Raw genomic sequence first — 23,827 nt, 5'->3', positions numbered from 1 at the left:
CTCTTCCTCTCACCAGCGATCTCTGCACATATAGGCTCCCTTTCACCTTCCACCATAGCCTGGAGCTCTCAGCAGGAGCAGATGCTGGTGCCATGCTTCCTGCACAGCCTGCCAAACCGTGAGCCAAATAAACCTCTTTTCTTTATAAGTTATCCAGCCTTGGGCTTTCCTTTATAGCAACAGAAATGGACTAAGACACTGCGCCAAGCACTTTGTAAGTATTAACTCCTCACAGTAACGCTGGGTGTGCTATGACTACCCCATTTTACATATGAGTCAACTTTGTCACAGAGAGGCTGAGGAGCTTGTCCAAGGTCACACAGCTAGTAGTACAGCTAAGTTAGGATTGGATCCAAGTAGCTCAGTTAGGAATGCCTGACTTCTCTGTTGTCCCACCAACAGCCAGAAGAATAAGGAGTTGCTGCTGATGCTCCCAGCATGCCCCCATAAATCTGCAGACTACTCTAGTACTCTGGTCTTCTAACCTGCCATTTGGGACCTGCCTAAGCTTTCCAATTTGAGCTGTTTTTCTCTGATATCACAAGAAAGTACCTCTGTAAATTCTGGCCATGATAATATCTTTTCTTTCACTTGTTGATTACAGAGCTCTGGTGTATAGCCAAACTGCATTATTTGAGGTTTCTTAGCATACATAAAATTGTCACATTGATATAGCATGTAATGGTCATTTATTTTTCATTCCCATTTTTTTTACTTCCCCATAATATAAGGAAGAGCTGCATTTGATCCTAAACTCAAGTGGCCACCTCTGTGTCCTAAATGAGCCCCAAGGATAATCTGCCCCATTCATCAACACTTTCTAGTTTGCACCATGTTAGTTACTAAGGGGACACCAGGGGAGCAGATATGATCTCTATTGGCAATGAATTCAGTCTCCTGGGAAGATTCAGTGCAAACGATAGTTGAAATAAAACATGGTGAGTGCTACTGTAGGAGTGTTCCCAAATGCTTCAGGAACAAAAAGAAAGAGAACCCAGCTCTTGAGATAGCAGCAGGAAAAGTTCAGCAGGGAGACAGGGTCAGATTGAACACAGCTAAGGAGGCTGTGCAGTGTTACAGGAGATGTGGGGGCAGGGAGGTCTCTGAAAGGATCTAGGTAGGAGGATATTTTAGTTAGGAAAACCACCCCACCCTTCTACATGCATGGAGGGCAGGCTAGAAGGCAACAGTGCTAGGAGAAAGGAAACTAAGTAGAAGATGACGGGGCTAGGCATGGTGGCTCACGCCTGTAATCCCAGCACCCTGGGAGGCCAAGGTCAGGAGTTCGAGACCAGCCTGGCCAACATGGTGAAACCCGTCTCTACTAAAAATACAAAAAACTAGCCGGGCATGGTGGAGGTGCCTGTAATCTCAGCTGCTCTGGAGGCTGAAGTGGGGACAATCATTTGAACCTGGGAGGCGGAGTGAGCCAAGATTGTTCGCCTGCACTCCAGCCTGGGCAACAAGAGCGAAACTCCATCTCAAAAGGAGAAGGACAAGGAGAAGAAGAAGAAGAGTTCAGGCAGGAGATGAGGGTTAACTCAGGCAGAAGCACTGAAGATGGGAAGAGAAAATGGATTCAAGAAAAAGAAATCAGAGGTAATAAAAATGAGGTTTTTCCCCCCTGTGTGATTCACTTGAACTTCAGATTCATTTGCCACAAAACTTTGCATCTGACTCTCATCCTGGCTGAAGCATCGTGGAGATCTGGTTTTTAGGTTAAGTTCAAACTTCTGGGAAACACAAGTCAGATGGGAAGACCAGAGTTTCAGTGCAGATATGATCTCTACCAGCAATAAATTCAGTTTCTGGGAAAGATTTGGTGTGATCAGTTCTGTTTGCTTTTGAGTAAATTATTTGCATTTTCTGAAACTCAGTCTCATCATTTGTAAAGTCAGAATTATGATATCTACTTCTGCATCTTATGGCATAAGCTAATTTGGGTGCCAACATTGTCTCATCCCTTTTCATCTTTTCTAATAATAATGATAACAACAGCAGCAACCTCCAACATTTACCAGGCACCTAATATGTACCAGGCACTATTCAACATGCACTAATTCATTTGATCCTCACAACCACCTTAGGAGATAGGTTCTATTATTGTCACCATTCTGCAAATAAAGAAACTGAGGCAGAAAGAGATGCAGTGACTTGCCAACTCCTCAGGCTGTGGCAGAGCAAAGATGTGAGCTCGCCTTCTCTCATAATTGCCTGAGCACTCGCCTACTGTGATGCAAAGGAAGTCCAGCGCCTCCTCCCTGGGCCCTCCCTCCTCCCCTGTATTGTCCAGGAATTCTGCTTCTTCAGTCCGGCTCCCTGGCACCAGATGGACAAAGAACAACTCCAGCCCTATGCTGCCATTGCTGGATGCTGCCACACGTTGTCGCTATTGAAGGCGTATCCTGCACGGCTGGCTCTGGTGGTCTGTTGATGGGATGTTCTTGCTGGTTCTGGTTCCTGTTCAAGCTCCCAAGCAGAGGCTCTGAGACTTCATTTCCCTTTTTTTTTTTTTTTTTTTTTTTTTTGAGACGGAGTCTCGCTCAGTTGCCCAGGGTGAAGTGCAGCGGTGCAATCTCTGCTCACTGCAACCTCCACCTCCCAGGTTCAAGCAATTCTCCTGCCTCAGTCTCCCAAGTAGCTGGGATTATAGGCACGCACTAGCACGCCCGACTAATTTTTTGTATTTTTAGTGGAAACAGGGTTTCCCCATGTTGCCAAGGCTGGTCTTGAACTCCTAGGCTCAAGCGATCCTCCCTCCTTGGCCTTACAAGCATCACAGAGCTTGGAAGATAGTGAAAAATTATCTGGCCAAGTTCCAAAAGAGGCCCAGAATCTAGAGAGATTAGTAAAACAACTTGGCCTCTATTGTTCCAAGTTTAGCTGTGCTTCTGGGCTTTGGTGGCCTCAAGGTACTCTGGGAAAAAAGTTGGCATCCAGGGCCCACCAAGTGTCAGACCCAATATATGATCTGGCTTTGGGATGTGACCCCAAAATGCTGCACACTTGAAGTAAGAACAACAAAAAACAAACCAATCCTCGCATAGATGAAAATGTGGTTCAAAAATCTGAGTGGTGGAGAAAACAACAAGGCCTGAACTTGAATTAAGGTAATTCTGTGTTGGTAGTGCTCCCAGTCACCTGGCAAAAGGAATAAAAAACTATTTTTAGACGACAAGGGCACAGCATAGGCCTTAAATTATGTTTTCCAAGCACAATGTCTAACACAGAGTCAAGGATAACCAAGTACACGTGAAGATAAAATGCTATGGATGGGGCCGGCTGCCATGGCTGCCATGGCTCACTTTGGGAGGCTGGGGCAGGTGGATCACAAGGTCAGGAGTTTGAGACCAGCCTGGCCAACATGGTGAAACCCCATCTCTACTAAAAATACAAAAATTAGCCGGGCATGGTGGGGGGCCCCTATAATTCCAGCTACTCAGAAAGCTGAGGCAAGAGAATCACTTGAGATCGTGCCACTGCACTCCAGCCTGGGTGATAGAGTGAAACTCCATCTGAAAAAAAAAAAAATTTAAAAATGCTATGGATGAGAATGAACAGAAACAACAAATAGACCCACCCACAGGAACTGCAAATAATGGAATCATCAGTAGATGCCATAAAATAAATAGGTCTACTATGTTCAAGGAGATAAAAGTTTATTTAAACCATTTTGGCAGAAAACTAGAAATCATAAAAAGTGACATAGCAGATGTGTAAGGAAACTGTGAACCCTGATCATCTGAGATGAGTCTCAATTAATTTAGAAAGTTTATTTTGCCAAGATTGAGGACACGTGCCTGTGACACACCCTCAGGAGGTCCTAACAACATGTGCCCAAGGTGGTCAGAGCCCAGTTTGGTTTTATACATTCTAGGGAGACATGAGACATCATATGCAAGATGAACACAGGTTTGCATTGGAAAGATGGGACAACTCAAAGCAAAGATGGGAAGACTCCAAGCAGGGCAAGGTTTCCAGGTTATAAGTAAATAAGAGACAAACGGTTGCACTGAGTTTCTGATTAGTCTCTCCAAAGGAGGCAATCAGATATACATTTATCTCAGTGAGCAGAGGGGTGACTTTGGGTAGAATGGGAGGCAGGTTGACTCTAAGCAGTTCCCAGCTTAACTTAACTTTTGCCTTTAACTTAGTGATTTGGGGGCCCCAAGATTTATATTCCTTTCACAAAACCAAATAGATTTTTTTAGAATTGAAAAATACATTATGAAAATTAAAAATTCAATAACCTTTTTTCTGTCTGATTTTATCTTTTTAACAGCTTTATTGAGGTACAGTTTACATACAATAAAATCCACCTATTTAAAGTGCATAGTTTGATAAGCCTGCCTATGCAGAGGAGTTTTTGCAGTATAGAAGAGAAATTCTGAAATTATGAATCTAACAGTTTAAATTAAGAACGTAATTCATATAGACTACACCATTCCCAGCTACAATCCTCTCTTTCAGAGAGAAACACCTTTGCTCTCCAGTCATTTACAGTCCTTCAGAATGGAAGCAACTGGCTCCATGGTTCCAGGTTTTATTCCCCTTTGAAATGTAAATTAATAGTCTCAGAAAGAAAAACGGGAACATCTCTACTACAGAATGCAAGCATTTGGCCTGAAGTTGGGTGGGTGGGAGTTAGAAGAAGATAAATCTTATTGCCCTTTGAATGGGAGCAGATGGCTTTAGTCCTAACACCCTCTAACTTTCTTTAACTCAAATATCAATAACATTTGCTCAGAAAGTCCTAATTGTGAAGAGACATGAAAATAATTGCTTCTTGACAGATCGAGATGCAGAGGATATGGTAAGACAGTCTAACACGTATGTTTTATTGGTATTCCTAAAGAAAAAATAATGGGAACAGAGGCAAATGTGAATAAATCATTACTAGAGATTGTCCAAAACTAATAAAAGGCCAGGCACAGTGGCTCATGCCTGTAATTCCAGCATTTTGGGAGGGAGGTTGAGGTGGGCGGATCATGAGGTCAGGAGTTTGAGACCAGCCTGGCCAATATGGTGACACCCCATCTCTACTAAAAATACAAAAATGAGCTGGGCATGTTGACACGCAACTGTAACCCCAGCTATTTGGGAGGCTGAGGCAGGAGAATTGCTTGAACCTGGGAGGCGGAGGTTGCAGTGAGCCAAGATCATACCATTGCACTCCAGCCTGGGCAACAGTGCAAGACCCTGTCTCAGAAAAAAAAACAAAAAACAACAACGAAAAAAACCCCACTAATTAAAGACATCAAACCATGTGTTTAAGAAGCAGAATAAATCTCAAGGCAGAAAATTTTAAAAATAAATCAACATGTAAATACATTATAGTGAAACTGCAAAAAACCAAAGACAAAGAGAAACCTTAAAAGATGTCTTTAGAGAGGCAGCAGTTAGAGTAACAGCTAAATTCTCAAAAGAAACAATGGAAGCTAGAAGACAGTGGACTGACCATTTCAATGCAATGAAAGAAAATTGTTGGGTGATCAGACCCAACACCAGGTCGTGGGGGTGACAAAGTCCAGCAGAGTGAAAGGATTGAGAAAAAGACAGTTTGAGAGAGAAAAAGCTGGGACCAGGGGCCGTCGCTAGTGTATGGAGGCTGCGAAGGCCCTGAGCTCCGGAAGCCCACACTATTTATTGGTAATCCAACAAAGAATCAGGGGGTGAGAATGTGAAGGTCAAAATGGCACATTGCATTAAGCACATGATTTACAGTTGTGATGGTTTAGCATTTGCTCTGCTACTTGAGATAATGGAGAGCAGGTTCTTTTAACTCAAGATACAATCGATCCTGGGAGAGCAAGGAGCAAGGAGCCAGCAAGTCTAGACACATTCCAGAGCCACGAGCCCTGGATTCTATTCAAGCCACGAGGGATTTTATGCCCTGGGCTTAGATTATGGTGCATCAGAGTAGCCTCCCACCCTTTAGCACAGAGCTTGGTGTTCCAAAGACCACAAAGGGTTTTAGACCCTGGACCCTGGACATGTTCCAAGACTTTTTTACATTATATTATACATGCAAGCCCTGCCTCAGCTTCTCCCAACACTCAGCTTTTACCAACAGAAAATAACTGCTGATATTGTTTAGATATTTGTCCCACCCAGATCTCATATTGAATTGTGATCTCCAATGATGGAGGCGGGGCCTGGTGGGAGGTGTTTGGGTCATGGAGGCAGGTCCCTCATGGCTTGGCATTGTCTTCATGATAATGAGTTCTCACAAGATCTAGTCATTTAAAAGTGTGTGTCACTTCTCCCCATCTCTCTTGCACCTGATTTTATCATGTGTAGTGCCTGCTCCTGCTTCACCTTCCACCATCAGTAAAAGCTCCCTGAGGCCTCCCGAGAAGCAGATGCCAGCACTATGCTTCCTGCACAGCCTGAAGAATCGTGAGCCAATTAAACCTCTTTTCTTATAAATACCTAGTCTCAGGAGTTTCTTTATAAGTGCAAAAACAGTCTAATATAGAAAATTGGTACCTAGCATGGGGCATTGCTATAAAGATACCTAGAAATATGAAAGCAGCTTTGCAATTGGGTAATGAGCAGAGGTTTGAAGAGTTTGGAGAGCTCAGAAGAAGACAGGAAGATGAGGGGAAGTTTGGAACTTCTTAGAGAATGGTTAAATAGTTGTAACCAAAATGCTGATAGTGATATGGACAACAAAGTCCAGGCTGATGAGGTCTCAGATGGAGATCAGAAACTTACTGGGAACTGGAGCAAAGGTCACCCTTGTTAAACTTTAGCAAAGATATTGGCTGCATTCTGCTCTTGCACTAGAGATCTGTGGAAGTTTGAAGTGATGATTTACAGCATCTGGCAGAAGAAATTTCTAAGCAGCAGTGTTCAAGATGTGCCCTGACTGCTTCTAACAGTCCACATTCAGATGCAGGAGCAAAGAAATGACTTAAAGTTGGAATTTATATATAAACAAGAAGCAGAACTTAAATGTTTGGAAAATTTGCAGCTGGACCATGTGACAGAGAAAGAAAAAGCTTTTTTGGGAGAGGAATTCAAGCAGGCCGTGGAATAACCACTTGTATAAGATATTTGTATAACTAAATGGAGCCAAGTACCTTTATCTAAGACATGAGGAAAAGGCCATGAAGACATTTGAAGACAACCTTTGTGCCTGTCCCTCCCATCCCAGGTCCAGAGGCTTAGAAGGAAAGAATGGTTTCATGGGCCAGGCCCAGGGCCCAGTGGCCCTGCACAGCTTCAGGACACTGCTCCCCACATCCCAGCTACTCCAGCTCCATCTCTGGCTCAAAAGGGCCCAGGTACAGCTCAGGTTGCCACTCTGGAGAATGCAAGCCATAAGCCTTGGCGGCTTTCATGTGATGTTAAAACTGTAGATGTGCAGAATGCAAGAGTGAAGAATGCTAGGCAACCTCTGCCTAGATTTCAGAGGCTGTATGAGAATGCCCAGGAGCCCATGCAAAACCTGATTCAGGGACAGGTTTTCCTTATAGAAACCCTCCACTAGGAAAGTACCAAGGGGAAATGTGAGGTTAGAGCCCCCACACAGAGTCCCCACTGGGCCACTGCCTAGTGGAGCTGTGAGAAGGAGACCACCTTTCTCCAGACCCCAGAATGGCAGATCCACTGGCAGCTTGTACCCTGCACCTGGAAAAGTCACAAACACTCAACTGTGAGAGCAGCCACAGGGGATGTACCCTGCAAAGCCACAGAGGTGGAGCTGCCCGAGGACTAGGGAGCCCACCCCTTGCACCAGTGTCCCCTTGTTGTAGGACATAGAGTCAAAAAAAGGTTATTTCGGAGCTTTAAGATTCAAATAAAAACCACAATGAGAATTCAAATCAAAACCATCTCACACCAGTTAGAATGGCAATCATTAAAAGATCAAGAAACAACAGGTGCTGGAGAGGATGTGGAGAAATAGGAATAATTTTACACTGTTGGTGGGACTGTAAACTAGTTCAACCATTGTGGAAGACAGTGTGGTGATTCCTCAAGGATCTAGAACTAGAAATACCATTTGACCCAGCCATCCCATTACTGGGTATATATCCAAAGGATTATAAATCATGCTGCTATAAAGACACATGCACACGTATGTTTATTGCGGCACTATTCACAATAGCAAAGACTTGGAATCAACCCAAATGTCCATCAGTGACAGATTGGATTAAGAAAATGTGACACATATACACCATGGAATACTATGCAACCATAAAAAAGGATGAGTTTGTGTCCTTTGTAGGGACATGGATGCAGCTGGAAACCATCATTCTCAGCAAACTATCACAAGAACAGAAAACCAAACACCACATGTTCTCACTCATAGGTGGGAATTGAACAATGAGATCACTTGAACACAGGAAGGGGAACATCACACACTGGGACCTATTGTGGGGATGGGGGAGAGGGGAGGGATAGCATTAGGAGATATACCTAATGTAAATGATGAGCTAATGGGTGCAGCACACCAACATGGCACATGTATACATATGTAACAAACCTGCACATTGTGCACATGTACCCTAGAACTTAAAGTATAATAATTAAAAAAAAAATTAAAAAAAAAAAGATTGAATGACTGCCCTGCTGGGTTTCGAACATGCAGGGAGCCTGTAGCCCTTCTCTTTTGGCCAGTTTCTCCCTATGGAATGGGAATGTTTATCCAATGCCTTTGTACCTTGGAAGCAAGTAACTTGTTTTTTATTTTACAGGGTCATAGGTGGAAGGGATTTGTTTTGTTTCAAATGAGACTTTGGACTTTTGAGTTAATGCTGGAATAAGTTAAGACTTTGGGGGACTGTTGGGAAGGCATGATTCCATTTTGCAATGTGAAAAGGACATGAGTTTAGGAGGAATCAGGGGTGGAATGATATAGTTTGGATATTTGTCCCTTCCCAAATCATGTTGGATTATGACCCCCAGTGCTGGAGGCAGGGCTGGTGGAGGATGCTTGGATTATGGGGGTGTTTCCCTCATGGCTTGGTGCTGTCTTTGTGGTAGTGAATTCTCACAAAATCTGGTCATTTAAAAGTGTGTGGCACCTGGCCAGGCACAGTGGCTCACGCCTGTAATCCCAACACTTTGGGAGACCAAAGTGGGCAGATCACCTGAGGTCAGGAGTTTGAGACCAGCCTGGCCAACATGGTGAAACCCCGTCTCTACTAAAAATACAAAAGTAGCCAGGCATGGTGGTGCACACCTCTAATCCCAGCTACTAAGGAGGCTGAGGCAGGAGAATAACTTCAACCCGGGAGGCAGAGGTTGCAGTGAGCTGAGATTGCACCATTGCACTCCAGCCTGGGCAAAAAGAGCGAAACTCTGTCTAAAAAAAAAAAAAAAACAAAGTGTGTGGCACCTCTGCTCACTCCCCATCTCTTGCTCCTGCTTTCACCATATGAAGTGCCTGCTGCTGCTTCACCTTCTACCATGAGTAAAACCTTCCTGAGACCTCCCCAGAAGCAGATGCCTCTATGCTTCCTATACAGACACCGGAACAGTGAGGCAACTGCACTTCTTTCCTTATAAATTACTCAGTCTCAGGTATTTCTTCATAGCAGTGCCAGAATGGCCTAATACACCTACCTGTTAACATAGAAATTTACAATTTCCTTTACCCAGGAAAAAAAACTCACCGACAATAAGTACAAACTAAAGATATATTCAACAGATAAAATCTGAGCAAGTTCACCACCAGTATACCAGTATTCATTCTTCAGCTTGGAGCCAAGAAAGTAATATGTGTGTGTGTGTATACATATATATTACTTATATATGAGTATATGTATGTATGTATATGTGTGTATATATGTATGTATGTGCCTGCATGTACATACTCACATCCATCAAGACATTATTTGTTTAATAAATACATACATGTTAATATATTAATTACATATTAATATGTATTAAACACATACATAATATATACATATTTATATAATATATAAAGACATACATATTAAGCAAATAAAATAATAATAGTATCTTGATGTATGTGAGCATCCACATGCATCTACACAAATATACATACACACATTTCTACATATTTACCCTTTCCAACACTCTTCTTTCCTACAGATCCAGGATTAATCTGGTGTATTAGGCCATTCTTCCATTGCTATAAAGACATACCTGAGACTGAGTAATTTATAAGAAAAGAGGTTTAATTGGTTCATGGTTCTGCAGGCTGTACAGGAAGCATGGCAGCTTCTGTTTCTGGGGAGGCCTCAGGGAGCTTATACTTATGGTAGAAGGCAAAGTCAGAGCTGGCTATCTTATAAGGAGGGAGCAGGAGCAAGAGAGAGAACCAAGGGAGGAAGTGCTACACACTTCCAAACAACAAGATCACATGAGAACTCACTCATAATCACAAGAACAGCACCAAGGGAATGGTGCTAAACTATTGATGATGAATCGGCCCACAATCGCCTCCCACCAGGCGGCCTCACCTCCAAGAACAGGGATTACAATACAACATGAGATTTGGGTAGGGATGTAGATGCAAACCATATCATCAGGTATCATTTCCTTTTAACCTAAAATTTTTATAATTTGCAGACTTATGTAGTGCAAGTCTACTTACTGGACTAAGTTCCTCAACTTTTCCCTGTCTACAAATGTCTTTATTTTGCCTTTATTTTTGAAGTATGTATTTTGAATGCTTTTTTTAATTCTTTAAAGAAGCCATTACATTGTCGTCTGCATTTTTAATAAGAATTCAGCCATCATTCTTTCTTATTGTTACCTTCTTAAATGTATTTGCCCTTTTTCTCTGATAGCACTTAAGATATTCTCTTTAGTATTGGTTTTCAGCAATTTGACCATTATGTGCTTTAGTATGGTTTTCTTTGTATTTATGCTGCTTGAGTTTTAATTTTTCTCTTTATGCGTCGGTTTGGATTAATTTAATTAACCTATTTTCAAGTTTACATATCTTTTCTTGTGCTCTATTCAATCTGCTGATAAGTCCTTCAAATGAATTTCTCATTTCAGGACTAGAATTTCCATTTTATTCTTTCGTAGAGTTTCAGATTTCCTGCCGAAATTTACAATCTGTTCACACATTTTGCTTTTGCTTGGCTTTTCCAGTGAACATGTTAACACTGTTGTAATACTTATTTTAAAGTTTTTGTCTGCTGATTTCAACATCTGGGTCATTCCTCATTCTGTTTTTGTTTTCTCTTGATTATTCATTACATCTTCCTGCTTTTTTTTTTTTTTTTTTTTTTTTTTTTGAGACAGAGTCTCACTCTGTTGCCCAGGCTGGAGTGCAGTGGTGCGATTTCAGCTTACTGCAACCTTCGCCTCCCAGGTTAGCAATTCTTGTGCCTCAGCCTCCCAAGTAGCTGGGATTACAGGTGTGCAACACCACGCCTGGCTACTTTTTGTATTTTTAGTAGAGACGGGGTTTCACCATGTTGGCCAGGCTGGTCTTGAACTCCTGACCTCAGGTGACCCACCCACCTCAGCCTCCCAAATTGCTGGGATTACAGGCATGAACCACTGCACCCAGCCCTTCTTGTTTTTTATAAACATGTCTTCTCTATTTAATTATGTGCACATTTAAGAAGAATTAGTAGGCAGGTGTGCCCTGAGCAAGTCTCTCTTAATTCTCCTTCCCTGTTCTTGCTGCTGCCAGGTTCTCAGTGAAGAATGGGACTCTGGGGGATTTTAATACATTTTGCCAGCTCATGCAAATTTGTTAAAAGTTCAGCTAGTTTCTCCTTGCATCTGCAAAACCTCCCATCTATAGTGGGTTCAATCTTCCATCCACCATACCCCTATGAGGAAAGCAGCCTCGGGTCTCACTTTCCTAGCAAGGGCTCTCTGCACTCTGGAATTTAGTTTATTTTCACTTCTTTATCCTCAGCTTGGGTTTTTAACAACTATACTTCTGTAGCTTGTCCAGCTTACTCACATTATTTCAGTGAGAGCAATGATCTCTTGGAACTTTCTATATCCTAATTGGAGGTGGCAGTCTAAATGTTTTTCAAAAAGACATATAAATTTAAAATATGGAGAGAAAAGGTGAGAATAAAGTTTCTGACATCTGTAGACTATTAGATTCTCCATCTCTTCCCATATCCAGAGACCACATTTAATGCTAACTTGACTCAGAGAAAACACTACCAGGTCATTTAGCTAGGTCTATATCTCTGCTGGGAAAGCCAAGGAAGGCTAATGCGTCAAATGCCTACTGGAACAAAACCATCTTCTTTTAAAAAATCACCTGTTTTAAAATGAAATTGGAGGAAAATGAAACAAAAAAGAATTTACTCCTATTTCATCATATTGGATCTCTGTTTTCATTTAAAATGCTCTTTATCCTCATTTCAACATATTTCTACTTCTTAATCTATGCTAGACTAGAACCAAATCCAGATACCAGTTTTTCTTTTTTTTTGAGACGGAGTCTCGCTTTGTCGCCCAGGCTGGAGTGCGGTGGCGCCATCTCGGTTCACCGCAAGCTCCGCCTCTAGGGTTCACGCCATTCTCCTGCCTCAGCCTCCCGAGTAGCTGGTCTACAGGCGCCCGCCACCACGCCCAGCTAGCTTTTTGTATTTTCAGTAGAGACGGGGTTTCACCGTGTTAGCCAGGATGGTCTCCATCTCCTGACCTCATGATCCGCCCACCTCGGCTTTCCAAAGTGCTGGGATTACAGGCGTGAGCCACCGCGCCTGGCCCAGATATCAGTTTTTCTAACAAACTTACTGAGTCTGAAGGGAGAGTTTAACTTTCTGCTCACCAACAAGCTTGGGCATAGCCAGAATTTATGCTATTTCACATAAAGAAAACTAGGAGGGAAATGGCACTGACCTGAGAGGCCTTATGCAGCAACAATTCTCCTGAAGTGGGAGAGAAAGAATTAAAAAGATGAAACACACATCTTCTTCCCCCACAATGTTCAGTCAACTGCTCTAGGCCTTACTACATAGAAGTGTACAATTGATAGTTTATGTAAGAAATTGAACCTAAAAATCTATACTTAATTGGTGTCAAATAGTCTGAAATTTTCTGGTCACAAACCCTTTTTAAAATCTGATGAAGAGTCTAATGGAAGTAGCTTCAGTTGCAGGACACTTGAAACTCCCAGTGTCCTCCAGGGACAAATAGAACAATTAGGATTGCAAAAGGGGAACAAAAAGGCATTTGTAGAACAGGTGAAGTGGTGCTTAGAAGGAAGGTCTAAAAGCAATCACTAAGCTTCCTCATTGAGGACTAGAAAGGATAGATTAAACTGAAAATAAACAGAAGAAAAGAATAAAATCAAGGTGAGAATAAGAATAATGAAATAGAAAATGGATAACAGTAGAGATAACCCAATTAAAGCAAAAGCTGTATCTTTTAAAAGTATAATACAATCAATAAACCTTTAGACTGCTCAAGAAAAAACAAAAATTACCAATATCAGAAGTTTAAAAGGAGACATAACTGCAAGTCCTATAAACATTAAAATAAAAAAAGGAATAATGTAAACAAACATATGCAAATACATTTATGGATATAATGAAATTACCCCTTTTTTCAAAGAGGAAAATTACAAAAATGACAGAAGACATAATCTAAGTTATACTATATCTATGAAAGAAATCCTCATAGTTTTAAAATGTTTTTTCACAAAGAACACACCAACACAGATCACTTCACTGGTGAAGTTTATAAAATATTTAAGGAGAAAATAACACCAATATCACACTAACACTTTCAGAACAAGAGATGGAGAGAATATTTGCCATATCATTTTATGATGCCAGTATTATCCTGATAAGAAAAACAAAGTCATTATAAGAAAAATACAGGCTAATAGTATTTCTTATTAATATAAATCCTTAACAAAATATTAGCAAATCAAATATAGTAAAACAGAAAAAGGATAATACATGTGACTTGGCAGGGCGTGGGGGAGAGGCGCTTATCCCAGAATGCAGAGTTGGTCTAATATTTCAAAAAATTAGTGTAACTCATGACATTAATAGGATAAAAGAGAAAAATCATAATCTTCAGAGATGTGAAAAAACAGAAACAGGCATTTATGACATTAAAAAAACACACACAAAAAAACAAAAAAAAAAACCTCTCATCAGGTGTGGTGGCTCACACCTCTAATCCCAGCACTTTGGGAGGTCACGGTGGGAGGATCACTTGAGCCCAGAAATTTAAGACCAGCCCAGGTAACATAGTGAAACCCCATCTCTATAAAAAATTAAAAAATTAGCTGGATGTGGTGGCACATGCCTGTAGTCCCAGCTACTTGGGAGGCTGAGGTGGGAGTGAGAGACAGGACTAGCTGGATTTCCTAGGCCGACTAAGAATCCGTAAGCCTAGCTGGGAAGGTGGAACTGCTTCCACCTTTAAACACAGGGCTTGCAACTTAGCTTACACCCGACCAATCAGATAGTAAAGACAGCTCACTAAAATGCTAATTAGGCAAAAACAGGAGGTAAAGAAATAGCCAATCATCTGTTGCCTGAGAGCACAGTGGGAGGGACAATGGTCGGGATATAAACCCAGGCACTGGAGCCAGCAATGGCTACCCTCTTTGGGTCCCCTCCCTTTGTATGGGAGCTCTGTTTTCACTCTATTATATCTTGCAACTGCACTCTTCTGGTCCATGTTTGTTATGGCTCGAGCTGAGCTTTCACTTGCCATCCACCCCTGCGTTGGCCACGGTCGCAGACTCGCCTCGCAGACCCACCGCTGACTTCCATCCCTCCAGATCCAGCAGGGTGTCCACTGTGCTCCTGATCCAGCAAGGTTCCCATCGCCACTCCCAATCAGGCTAAAGGCTTGCCATTGTTCCTGCATGGCTAAGTGCCTGGGTTCGTCCTAATCGAGCTGAACACTAGTCACTGGGTTCCACGGTTCTCTTCCGTGACCCATGGCTTCTAATAGAGCTATAACACTCCCCGCATGGCCCAAGATTCCATTCCTTAGAATCAGTGAGGCCGAGAACCCCAGGTCATAAAACGCGAGGCCTGCCACCATCTTGGAAGTGGCGGGCTGCCATCTTGGAAGTGGCCCACCACCATCTTGGGAGCTCTGGGAGCAAGGACCCCCGGTAACAGGAAGATCACTTGAAACTAGGAGGTGGAGGCTGCAGTGAGCCAAGATTGTACCACTGCACTCCAGCTGGGCGACAGAGGGAAACCCTACTGCAAAACAACAACAATAAAAACTCTCATTAAAGTATTAGAAAACTAAGATTTTTCAACCTAATAAAGGTTATCTATTAAAAACAACAACAGGCCGCCGCCTGGGCCCACACCCCCAGTCATAGGCCTCAGCGTAGCAGGCCTCCCACAGAGTCCACGCCAGCAATCCTCAAAGTCCTCATAAAAACCATTAAGACGTCTTCTGGGGAAATCAAGAGAACAGTGATTAGGGTATTGCCAGAAATGGATCTTGACTCTGGGAAGAAATCTTCCAAGCAGACGGTGTCCGTGATGGCCTCTGTGACATCCCTTCTGTCATCTCCAGCATCAGCCGCCGTCCTTTCCTCTCCCCTCAGGGCGCCTCTCCAGTCCGCGGTCATGACCAATGCAGTTTCCCCCGCAGAGCTTACCACCAAACAGGTCACAATCAAGCCTGTGGCTACTGCTTTCCTCCCAGTGTCTGCTGTGAGACAACAGGATCCCAAGTCATTAATTTGAAGCTCACTAACAACACCACGGTGAAAGCCACGGTCATATCTGCTGCCTCTGTCCAGAGCGCCAGCAGCACCATCATTAAAGCCGCCAATGCCATCCAGCAGCAAACTATCATGGTGCCGGCATCCAGCCTGACCAACGCCAAACTTGTGCCAAAGACTGTGCACCTTGACAACCTTAACCTTTTGCCTCAGGGTGCCCAGGCCACCTCTGTATTCCGCCAAGTGCTAACCAAACCTCAGCAACAAATAAAGCAGGCGATAATCAATGCAGCAGCCTCGCAACCCCCCAAAAAGGTGTCTCGAGTCCAGGTAGTGTTGTCCTTGCAGAGTTCTGTGGTAGAAGCTTTCAACAAGGTGCTGAGCAGTGTCAATCCAGTCCCTGTTTACATCCCAAACCTCAGTCCTCCCGCCAATGCAGGGATCATGTTACCAACGTGTGGATACAAGTGCTTGGAGTGTGGGGACTCCTTTGCACTTGAAAAGAGTCTGACCCAGCACTGTGGCAGATGGAGCGTGTGCATCAAAGTAACGTGCAACCATTGTACAAAGAACCTCGTTTTTTTACAACAAATGCAGCCTCCTTTCCCATGCCCGTGGGCATAAGGAGAAAGGGGTGGTAATGCAATGCTCCCACTTAATTTTAAAACCAGTCCCAGCAGGTCAAATGATAGTTTCTCCATCAAGCAATACTTCCACTTCAACTTCCACTCTTCAGAGCCCTGTGGGAGCCAGCACACACATTGTCACAAAAATTCAGTCTGGCATAACTGGGACAGTCGTATCGGCTCCTTCAAGCACTCCCATCACCCCAGCCATGCCCCTAGATGAAGACCCCTCCAAACTGCATAAACATAGTCTAAAAGGTTTGGAGTGTAATGAAGTCTTCCAGGACGAGACGTCACTGGCTACACATTTCCAGCAGGCTGCAGATATGAGTGGACAAAAGACTTGCACTGTCTGCCAGATGCTGCTTCCTAACCAGTGCAGTTATGCATCATACCAAAGAATCCATCAGCATAAATCTCCCTACACCTGCCCTGAGTGCAGGGCCATCTGCAGGTCGGTGGACTTCCAGACCCATGTCACCAAGAACTGTCTGCACTACACGAGGAGAGTTGGTTTTCGATGTGTGCATTGCAATGTTGTGTACTCTGATGTGGCTGCTCTGAAGTCTCATTCAAGGTTCTCACTGTGAAGTCTTCTACAGGTGTCCTATTTGTCCAATGGCATTTAAGTCTGCCCCAAGCACATATTCCCATGCCTACACACAGCATCCTGGCATCAAGATAGGAGAACCAAAAATCATACAAAAGTGTTTCATGTGCGACACTGTGTTCACCCTGCAAACCTTGCTGTATCGCCACTTTGACCAACACATTGAAAACCAGAAGGTGTCTGTTTTCAAGTGTCCTGACCGTTCTCTTTTATATGCAGAGAAGCAACTTATGATGGACCATATCAAGTCTATGCATGGAACACTGAAAAGTATTGAAGGGCCTCCAAACTTGAGTATAAACTTGCCTTGAGCATTAAGCCTGTAACTCAAAATTCAGCAGATCAGAACAAAGAGGACACCAAATCCCTGAATGGGAAAGAGAAATTGGAAAAGAAATCTCCATTTCCTGTGAAAAAATCAAGAAAGTGGCCAGTCCTGGGTGGACGTGTTGGGAGTGTAACCACCTGTTCATGCAGAGAGATGTGTACATATCCCACATGAGGAAGGAGCATGGGAAGCAAATGAAGAAACACCCCTGCTGCCAGTGTGACAAGTCTTTCAGCTCGTCCCACAGCCTGTGCTGGCACAACCGGATCAAGCATAAAGGCATCAGGAAAGCGTAGGCCTGCTCGCACTGCCCAGACTCCAGACGTACCTTTACCAAACAACTGATGCTGGAGAAGCACGTCCAGCTGATGCATGGCATCAAGGACCCTGACCTGAAAGAAATGACAGACACCACCAATGAGGAGGAAACAGAAATAAAAGAAGACACCAAGGTCCCCAGTCCCAAGCAGAAGTTGGAAGAACCAGTTCTGGAGTTCAGGCCTCCCCGAGGAGCAATCACTCAACCACTGAAAGAGCTGAAAATCAATGTTTTTAAGGTTCACAAGTGTGCCGTGTGTGGCTTCACCACCAAAAACCTGCTGCAGTTCCACCAACACATCCCTCAGCACAAATCGGATGGTTCTTCCTACCAGCGCCGGGAGTGTGGCCTCTGCTACACGTCTCACGTTTCTCTGTCCAGGCACCTCTTCATCGTACACAAGTTAAAGGAACCTCAGCCAGTTTCCAAGCAAAATGGGGCTGGGGAAGATAACCAACAGGAGAACAAACCCAGCCACAAGGATGAATCCCCCGATGGCGCCATGTCAGACAGAAAGTGCAAAGTATGCGCAAAAACTTTTGAAACTGAAGCAGCCTTAAATACTCACATGTGGACACACAGCATGGCCTTCATCAAATCCAAAAGGATGAGCTCAGCCGAGAAATAGCCACAGATGGTCCATGAGGAAAATCCCTGTCCACATTGGAATAAAAGACATTTTTGTTGCAAAGAGTTTGCAGTATAATAGAGTTAACAGTACTGTCTAGGCTGTTGCAATATATTCTCTTTCAACGTACCTTCCTTTACCTCGTCGTATATATCCTTGATAAGTATTAAAACAGTATTTGAGTTTAAAAGAGTTTGTATATATTTAAATGAATAACTTTTTATACTCTTTGTTACACGTTTGTATCAGTATTTAGTGGAAAACGATTTGAGTTGTTTTGGGTTAGAATTTTTCTTTTTGTACTGTTTCTTTAAAACAAAGTTCTTAGTGACAGGGGCCGTTCCTAAATTCAAATAAACTATTTTGTATGTTGCTAAAATAATGGCTTTTTTAGTGTTTTTAATTTTTAGAATTCACTACATAAATTGTAAGTAATTGTGGGTCTCGAAAACACTAGGAACGTTTAAGTGTCTTAGCACTTCCTCGGTGTGCCTGCCCTGAGGGAGTGACTTCACATTTGAGACAACTGCGCTCCAGTGTGGGCGTGCCTTTGTCTTCAGGTCACGCCAAAGGGTGTTTAAAGCAGCCTTGCAGGTCGCTCCTTTCCCAGCATGGATAAAAACTGAAGCCAGGAATCTAATAAGAAATGCTGATTTCCCCAATTCCATTTTGAGGAATGGGGAAGGCTATTCTAAAGAAAAAAATGGTACTGGTTTTCTGGGCAGATCTGCAAGGCTGGCTTTAAAAGCACAAGGAGGGAAAGTAACGAAAGGGCTGGACTACTATAAAAGTTACAAATACGTAGTTAGACCAATAGATTTATGTAGTCAGGTTTTTGTCGTGTAATTTGTTAACTATTACAGAAACACAACTAAGAATATCAATTATTTCTCTGGCTCTTGACAGAAAAAAATCAGTTGACTTAACCCTTTGCTGTCAAAAGAGTTGGTGTTTCCTGCTCTGGGTGCTACTGCCAAACGTTCTGGTACTTAGAGTCGGGATGCACAAGTTCAACCACCGACTTATCAGTGCAGCCGCCTGTGTATTGCAATTGGCCGTTACCTTAAGCACTGGGCCACCCGGGTTTAGTTCAGCCATTTCAAGAAGCACATTTAACGTCTGCTTTATTAAAATGCAGCAGAGGTACTCTTCTGTCCCTTCCGTGTATAGTTATCTGAGAGAGGTCTATTTTTTGGCTTCGTTTTGTGTTTTCTTTTGCATTTTATATTTTGTATTTATCCCTGAACATGTTTTGTACTATTTATTTTTAAGAAAAGGAATTCTTTTGTGTATATATAGATACTTGCATGACATACTTTAGTCAACGTTCGGTTCCTCGAGAGGCCTTGCTGCTGTCAGGTGTTATGCACTCCATCCATCATAACCGTATGGAACACATTTCATATGTAAATAAACGCAGGACATTTGGCCCTTGTGCTTCTGTGAGAGAGTTATTGACGGTGAGTCTCTCACATCTTTGTGAAGTTTGGGAAGTGATTCATTGCAGGGACAAGCTACAGGATGTTGCAGAATTCTTCCCACTCAGAAAAATGGCATATTCGTTCTCTTTAGTAATCAGCTATTCTGTCACTTTCTCGTTGACTCCATCAGTACATCAGTACGATCCGAGGGTGTGAATTTCAGCTTGAAATTTCATTGCTGTTACTTGTTATGTTTGTATGGCTCTAAGTTGTCTTCATAGCACTTTCATGTTTCTGCATTTGAACCTTGCAATAAGCCTATGTGGTAGGCCGCATGGGTCCAAATAACCTGGTTTTACAGTTGAGGAAGCTGAGCTCAGATTGAGTTCTTTGCCGAAGCCCTCATAGCTGGTAAGTGGCTTTGCATATTAGAACCCAAATATGTTGCTCTCTAAATCTGATGCTCGCTCTACGTGGTTATGTACATATTGACAAATATTCATTTACTCAACAAATAAAAAGTATGTACAAAACATGAAAAAATTTTTAAAAAGTTAAAAAAAACAACAAACTATAGCTTCTGCATCTGAACAGAAAATTAAGCTGATGGAGGAAAGAGAGTTTCTTAAAAATGGCAGAGGAGATTCCAAAAAAGTTAATTGTAGTCACTCAAGAGATCAAAAAACCTCATGATCACAAAGCCACTTATGATACTAAACACTCAAGGTAAGAGGCAAAATTTATAGGTAGAAGTCTTCGTAAAGATCATGAGACACATATATTACAAGCAAAGAATGACAAAGAGTCAAGTGGCAATAAGTTACTTGATACTCTTAATCCACCAGACACACAGATTGAGAAAGAGCAAATTACTGGGCAAGTTGAGAAGAATGCTACCAACCCTAAACCCCAGTTAAGTCACTCCTCTCGACTGTCCCCTGACTGAACTAGAGACACTGATGAAGCTGCTTTTGAGCCAGATTATAATGAAAGTGACAGTGGAAGTAATGTATCTGTAAAAGATGAGGAAACTTCAGGAAACACTTCTAAGGTCCTGAAAGATAATGGAGAAAGCAAAAGAAAGCCTGGACACAGCACCAGTTGGACAGGTAGGCATAGGAGGAGCCAGAGTCCAAGCAGAAGTCAGAGCCCTTCTGGGAGCGAAACCTGAGGCCACAGTAGTAGGCCCAGTTCCGCAGAAAGTTAGAATAGCAGGAAGAAGAAGAAAAAGTAGAAAAAGAAAAAGCACAAGAAACGTTAAAAAAAAAAAAAAAAAAAAAAACCCATACATGCAGGTACTGCAGGGGAATCGATAAAAAGCCAAAAAACACAGACATAAGAAAAGGAAGTCAAGGAAGAGCAAAAGATAAAGAGAAGGAGAAAGATAACAAAAAGTAAAATCTGTCACCATGTAAAAGGACAGATTTTTTAAATGGACTTAAAGGCTAAGTCATCTGTATTCAATTTTGTTATTATGTAAAGAGATTCAGGTCTTGTAAATAATGACATGGAAGATTCCGTGCTGCACTTAAAATATTGCTGCTTGATTATTGGATTTTTATATCAGAGGTTGATACAGTTTGTCCCCACCCTAATCTCATGTTGAAATAAAATCCCCAGTGTTGGAAGTCAGGCCTGGTGGGAGGTGTCTGGGTCATGGAGGTGGATCCCTCATAGCTTGGTGCTTTCCCTGCAAAATCTAGTTGTTTAAAGTGTGTGGCACCTCCCCTACTCTCTCTTGCTTCTACTCCCACCATGTGAGACACCTGCTCCAGCTTCACCTTTCACCATGATTGTAAGCTTCCTGAGACCTCCCCAGAAGCAGATGCCAGTGCTATGTTTCCTGTACAGTCTGAAGAACTATGAGCCAATTAAACTGCTTTTCTTTATAAATTGACCAGTCTCAGGTATTTTTATAGAAATACAAGAATGGCTTAATACAGAAAATTGGTATCAAGGAGTGGGACATTGCTATGAAGATAACTGGAAATGTAGAAGCAGCTTTGGAGCTAGGTAATGTCCAGAGGTTGGAAAAGTTTGGAGAGCTTAGAAGAAGAGAGAAAGATGAGAGAAAATTTGGAACTTTTTAGAGACTGGTTAAATATTGTGACCAAAATGATGATAGTGATATGAACAGTGAAGTCCAGGCTGATACCTCAGATGGACATGACAAACTTATTGGGAAATGGAACAAATGTCACCTTTGTTATGCCTTAGCAAAGAACTTAGCAATATTGTGTCCATGCCCTAGGGATCTATGGAAGTTCGAATTTCAAAGTGATAATCTACGTTATCTGGCAGAAGAAATTTCCGAGCACCAAAGTGTTTAAGAAGTGGCATGGCTGCCTCTAACAACATATGCTCGGATGTGGGAGCAAAGGAATGACTCAAAGCTGGAACTTATATTTAAAGAGGAAGCAGAGCATAATAGTTTGGAAATTTTTCAGCCTAGCCATGTGCCAAAGAAAGGAAAAGCTTTTTCAAGGGAAGAATCCAAGCAGACTATGGAGCAACCACTTACTAGAGATATTTTCTTTTGGTAACAAGTATTTAACCAGTCTCTATGGAGCAACCACTTGCTAGAGATACTTACATAACCAAAAGGGAGACAAGTGCCAATATCCAAGGCAATGGGGAAAAAGCCTCCAAGACATTTCAGAGACCTCTGAGGCAGGTGGGAATGTAAACTAGTACAACCACTATGGAAAACACTGTGAAGATTCCTTAAGGAGCTAAAAGTAGAACTACCATTTAATTCAGCAATCCCACTACTGGCTATCTACCCAGAGGAAAAGAAGTCATTATATGAAAAAGATACTTGTACACGTACAAAAGATATAACAGCACAATTTGCAATTGTAAAAACATGGAACCAACCCAAATGCCCATCAATCAATGGGTGGATAAAGAAACCACGGTATATATATATAATGGAATACTACTTGGCCATAAAAAGGAAAGAATTAATGGCATTCACAGTGACCTGGATGAGACTGGAGACTGTTATTCTAAGTGAAGTAACTCAGGAATGGAAAACCAAATATATATGTTCTCACTCATATGTGGAAGTTAAGCTATGAGGATGCAAAGACATAAGAAAGATACAATGTACTTTGGGGACTCCAACAGGAAAGGGTGGGAAGGGGGTAAGGGATAAAAGACCACAAATTGGGTACAGTGAATACTGCTTGGGTGATGGGTGCACCAAAATCTCACAGATCACCACTAAAGAACTTACTCATGTAACCAAACACCACCTGTTCCCCAATAACCTATGGAAATAAAAAGATTTAATAAGAAAGGAAAAAAAAAGAAAGAGAGCAAGGAAGAAAGAAAGAAGAAAGGAAACAAAAGAAAGGGAAGGAGAAACAAACAGATTGGAAAGAGGGAAGTAAAACTATTTTTGCAGAGGACGTAATTATATTTGTGTGTAATCCTAAGAAATACACAAAACTACTAAAATAAGAAAACTTATAAAAATCATAAATTACAAAGTCAATATACAAAAATCAATTGTATTCTTACATATTGACAATAAACTATTGGGAAATGAAAATGTGAAATATACCATTTATACAATAGCCTCACAAACGTTAAAATAATTAGGACTGTATTTAACAAAATGTGAACAAAAGACCCATATACAAAAAGCTGTAAGCCAGGCATGGTGATATGAGCCTATAGTCCCAGCTACTTGGAAGCCTGATGCAGAAGGATTGCTTGAGCAGAGTTTGAGGCCAGCCTGGCCAACATAGAAAGACCCCATCTCTATTTAAAAATTTTTAACACAAAAAAAAAAAAAACAAAATAAAATCCTGTAAAATATTGCTGAAATAAAATAAAGAAGACTTAAATAAATAGAGGGATATGCCATGTTCATGGATTGAAAGACTCAGTATTGTTAAGACATCAATTTTCTCCAAATTGATCTACAGATTCAATGCAATCCCATTCAAATTTCAACAGGATTTTTTTTTTTTGGTAGAAATTCACAAGCTTATTCTAAAAGCTATATGAAAATACAAAGAATCTACAATAGCCAGAACAATTTTTAAAAAGAACAAAGAAGACTTATACTATCTGATTTTAAGACTTTCTATAAAGCTATAGTAATCAAGACAGTAAGGTAGACCCAGGATTTCCATGAGCATGAACCCACTGCTGTACTTTATTTGCTGTAAAATGAATTTCTTGATCAGAAGCAAGGCAGATTGTCATACTACCATGGTGAACAAGGCATTATTTTCATATATGGATAATAGTTCTGGCAGGAGTA

General features: G+C 41.9%; 2 pseudogenes; both read left to right on the top strand.

Moving 5' to 3' along the window:
* Positions 1–1,560: 1,560 nt before the first annotated feature.
* On the top strand, positions 1,561–18,440 carry LOC711874 (zinc finger protein 532 pseudogene; annotated as a pseudogene).
* Positions 18,441–19,130: 690 nt separating this feature from the next.
* Positions 19,131–20,966, top strand: LOC114680588 (E3 ubiquitin-protein ligase RBBP6 pseudogene; annotated as a pseudogene).
* Positions 20,967–23,827: the final 2,861 nt, after the last annotated feature.

This window comes from Macaca mulatta, chromosome 9 (genome assembly GCF_049350105.2).
Source record: "Macaca mulatta isolate MMU2019108-1 chromosome 9, T2T-MMU8v2.0, whole genome shotgun sequence".
Lineage (NCBI taxonomy): Eukaryota > Metazoa > Chordata > Mammalia > Primates > Cercopithecidae > Macaca > Macaca mulatta.
This window is presented reverse-complemented; position numbering and strand designations above follow the sequence as displayed.